Here is a 5,081-nt window from a genome sequence, read left to right as displayed (position 1 = left end):
CATTTATTTTAGGAACGAAAACTTGGCCGGTCGGTTCAACTCGATGAATTATTCATAGACACACACACTAAGAAGGATGGACTTTGGGTAGATAGTCGTGCCAAACAGACTTACGTAAGTTATTACTCTACTTTTGTATACATGATTTATATTTCTAACTTATTATTGTCCCACTTACAATTTTCACAATGAACTAGGAAACCTACCATGAGCGATTGAAAGCCCTCCAATCAGACAACTCTGAAGGATCAACTTCCAACAGCCAACCGATCAATCCAACAACAAAACTTCAATGCTGGAAGGATGTTGTTGGAGGCAAGAGTAGAGGTCGATGTTATGGCACTGCAGACTTGGCTTCCAACATTCGCCATGGAGTGTCTTCCCTAACCCAACCTTCAATACTTGCTCCTTCCAGTGATTACTTTTCTCATAATGAACAATCAACAAGTGATGCAAGCAAATGAAAGAGTCGATCAAGCAACTCAAATAGTTGCTCAAGCAAATCAAAAGTGTGCAATGTTGGAGGATAAAATAAAGTTCATGGAGAAAAAGTTAACCATGATGATGGAGCGACAACAGGGTGACACCTCAACAAGCACAAGTCAGGTTCACCCTCACTATGCTCGGAACTTTGATGATCAACCCCTGCCTTGAGTTCATCATTTTGTAAGTTTTCTTAAAACAATATCTTTGTATGATACTATAACTTTCTTTTCCTTGTATTAACTAGATTATGTTTCATTACCTTCATTGATGTCGCATACTGCTCTTGATGAAGTTAGATAATGTACAAAATAATCAGAAAGTTGAAGTTTCTTTTCCTTTGGTGGGTGATTAGATAGTAGCAGATACTGATTTGTTGTAAGCAGGGTAGGCTTTAATAGCTCAAATTATGATTATGATTATGATTATGATTATGCGGGGAAGTTAGATATCATGAAGTAGCTGCTAGGATTATGATGGTTTTCTGCTGCAGATTTGGTGCTGGTTTTGCTGGTTTTTATGTTTTGCAAATGCTGGTTTGTTGCTGCAGTTTTGGTACTGCTTTTTGTTGGTTTTATGCTGTATAAATGTTGGTTTTCTGTTGCAGTTTTGGTGCAGTTTTGGTGTTGGTTTTATGATGTACAAATGTTGGTTTTCTGCTGCAATTTTGGTACTGTTTTTAGCTGGTTTTATACTGTATAAATGTTGGTTTATACTGCAGCTTTGGTGTTGTTTTGATGCTGTTTTTGCTGCAGTTAAAGTACTTTTGATGTTCTTTTTGGAGCCTATGACATCTCTCATCTCACATTAACCTTGTTTACCCCAAAACACCATTTAGTTATTTGTATATTCGTTGCTTACCTTTCTTATTTTCCTCTTCTGTTCTTCCCTTGCTTTTTTTTCTTCCTTTAGCATGCAAATAGAATAAACTAGAATATTTATTTTCTTGATGAAGCAAAATATATAAAGTTGGTAATTTGTTTGTGGAAATTTTGGTTTGTCTGGAGGGTAAAATATTAATAGTGCAGATAGCTTTGCAGACAAAAGTAACTATTAGGCTTATGCTTTATCATTATGAACTACATAGTTTCAACATTTACTTTACTTAACTCTCTCAATTTTAACTTTTTAATTAAAAAATTTAAATTAGTTTTAGTATATAAGATATAGAGTTTTGCCATCATTATAAATCCTCATACATTCTTTTCAACCAAACTAACGTAACTAAATATTTCTTAAAGAAAAAGTTATAAATAAAAAAAATTTAGTAAGAAAAACATTTCTTCATATTAGATTGCTTCCTAAAATAATTTTATCTATTGAAAAAAATGAAATAGGTAAAAAATAGAATAAATGTAATAAGAAAAAGAGAAATAAAGTAATTTAAAATTGATTTCACATTAGTTAATGTAATTTTAAAATTGATTTATTTTAATAAAAAAATAATTTTATTTTTTAAATTGATTTATTTCAATAAAAATATATTTTAAATTGAAACTAGTTACGTGCCAAACTAGGCTAATCCTACACTTTTTCAAATAAATAATATAAAAAATATTTTGAAGGCTAAGCCCACGCTAATTTGTGGCCAACAACCTACATTCGTCGTAGCTAAACTCACTTTACTTGGACATTTTGAAGGCTTGGCCCACGCTAATATAATTTTGTGTGGGCTTAGCGTGGGTCAAACTCACAATTTTTATAATTACTTGGACATTTTGAAGGTTTGGCGCACGCTAATATAATTTTGTGTGAGCTAAGCGTGGGTCAAGCTCACAATTTTTTATAAATTTCTAAACTTCTTGTAGGCTAAGCCCACGCTTGACCTACGCAAAAAACACCTGCCATGTGTCGCCCACACCCGCCAATATCTTTACGTCGAGTATATTAGTTTCAAAATTCTTATCCACGCTATGCCGACGATAATGACCATTTTGCATAGTTTTTTCATACTTAACGTTTGTTTTTGGCCCACGATAATAAACTTTTTTTTGTAGTGGTTAGAGTTTAAAAGCTTGGAAAAGAAGATTAGATATAAGTATTCAAATTTTTATATTTCAAACATTCTCTGCATATGAAAAAAAAAATCATAGTAAAAACTAATGTATATGAAGTAATACACCATAAAACTAATATTTTATCGTCAAATAGGACAAGAGAGAGTTATTTTCTTTTTCATAAATGAAACAGAATAAGTAAAACATGAGTAGAAATGGAATATAACGTATGGTAAAAAATTAATAATAGAAATAATGAGTTTTAAGTTTTACTATTAAAAAGATGATGAACTCAAAATGTGAAGAAAAAATATAAAAAACTTCTTAATATTTTTCTCTATATATTTTATAAATGTAATACCTTATAAAATCAATTAAAAATTCTACTAATTTAATTTAAGGTAAGTTTCCAAAACAAATTTGTGAGAATAACTCAAGTTAAATGTGACATTGAGAACTAGTTGAAAACTAAGTTAAAGTATTATAAAAATGATTTAATTTGATATTACAAAACATAAAAAATAATTAACGATTAAATGTGTCATTCCAACTCATAGAAGACAATGCTTAGATTATGTTATGATGGATTGTAGAATAATGTTCATGCTCGCTTATACTTAAGTATAACTTGATGTATAAATTGAATGCTTATATTTAGTATAACTCTATATGTGGCATAACTAGATGCTAATGTTTGGTATAAGTCAATGCTTATGACTTAACTTGTATATTTAATAATATGATGTTTTAGATCAATATCTAAGTTATACTGAAGTTCAATGTTTACACTTGGTAAATGATGACATTTATCTTTTGAATTGATATAATATAGTGTAATGCTTATACAATGTATAGTTCGATGATATGGTTTGATGCCTTTATTAGTGAGCCCCAATATTTGTATTTGGTCAAATGTAATGGTTATACTAGATACAATTTGATTCCTTTAATAATGAAGTTAGATGTTTATGCTCAATAAAACATTATGTTTACCTTCTGAAAATTCAAATATAGTAAATTCTGAATAAAGAATTACTCAAATGAGATCAAGTTAAAGATGCTCAAGACATGAGACCAAGATAAAGATCCTTATGTTATGAAGTTGAGTTAAAGATTCTAAAAGTGAGAACTCGAACAAGAGATGTATATGGTTGAAGCTAAAAATGTTTTATGCATGAGAGTTATAAGATATTTTAGGCATCAAAATTAAGCTAAATATGATTTAGGAGTGAGGTCGAACTACACATTTCTCAAAAGAGGTATAAAGCATAAAACAAAGCTAAAAATATTCAAGGCGTGGAACTGAACAAGAGATGTTTAAGGCGTGGATCCACATTAGATACGCTTAAGGCATTGAATTGGGTTTGTAGATGCTTAAGGCATGAAACCAAGCTAAAGAGACTTTAAGAGTGAAGTCAAACTAGAAATGTTTAAAATATGCGGCTAAGTTAAAGATGTTGAAAATGTAAGGCTAAGTTAGATATGCTTTGGGTGTGGAATTGAGTTAGAGATACTCAAGGTGTAGAATCAATCTAGATACACTTAAAGCTCAGGGGTGAGATAAAAAAAAAAAACTCAAAATGTAAAGTCGATCTAGAGACACTGAAAATGTCGAATCGAGTTATGTTTAAGGATCAACACATACATATTGGACATCTAATGATAAACAAGTTGAGAAGTTAATAAAGACAATTGATTATGATAAAATAATTTGTTAGTTTCTCAATTTCATAAGTAAATAACTTAAAACAAAAAGACAAAATAAAATTTATAAATAACAAAATCATTGATAATGTGAAATTGGTTTTAAAATATTTTTTAACCATATTTAATCATAAGTGAAATGAAAAATATATTGGAGGGAGATTGTACCCAATTTAGTTTTTGACTAAAAGTATTTATTTTAATATGTTGAAAATTCTCATATTATTAACAATTTATATATATTATCTCTCTTAACTAAGTTACGTTTTAAAAATAATATTTTATAAGAAATATTAAATTTCAAAATAACTATGAGTTTTATCTTAAAAATAAGATTTTAATATTACATATAATAACTTTATTATATCATGACAAGTAGTTAATTTTAATAAACTAATTATACTAAATTAAATTTAAATTTTATTATAGAATCATGTAAATGAAATTGATTATATTAATAAGTTAAGTTATATATATATAATCATTAAATAAAAATAAAAGATAATTAATTGTCATATTAACTAAATATTATTTTATATTATTGATAAATAATTTATAAATTTATATCTAATTAGTTATAAGGTTTTTTAGATACCAACTTTAAAATTTAAATAATTAATAGTTAAAATTTAGATAGTTAATTAAATATCCATTTCAAAACTACTTATTAATAATAATAATTAATTTTTATATCAATACATTTTTTAATATTTAAAATAATATATAATTTAATAAATATAATAAATAATTATGTTTTATTTCTAAAATTAATTTATATTTAATGATTTTTTTTAGTAGGTTTAAAGATCAGTAAAAAAATTTAAAATAATAGTTTTACTCCACTTACAAATTTGAATTGAATTTTGTAGAATGTTTTATTTATCAAAAAGTTATTAT

The sequence above is a fragment of the Phaseolus vulgaris genome, unplaced genomic scaffold (genome assembly GCF_000499845.2).
Source record: "Phaseolus vulgaris cultivar G19833 unplaced genomic scaffold, P. vulgaris v2.0 scaffold_14, whole genome shotgun sequence".
NCBI lineage: Eukaryota > Viridiplantae > Streptophyta > Magnoliopsida > Fabales > Fabaceae > Phaseolus > Phaseolus vulgaris.
The sequence above is the reverse complement of the archived record's forward strand: the minus strand, read 5'-3'. Positions refer to the sequence as shown.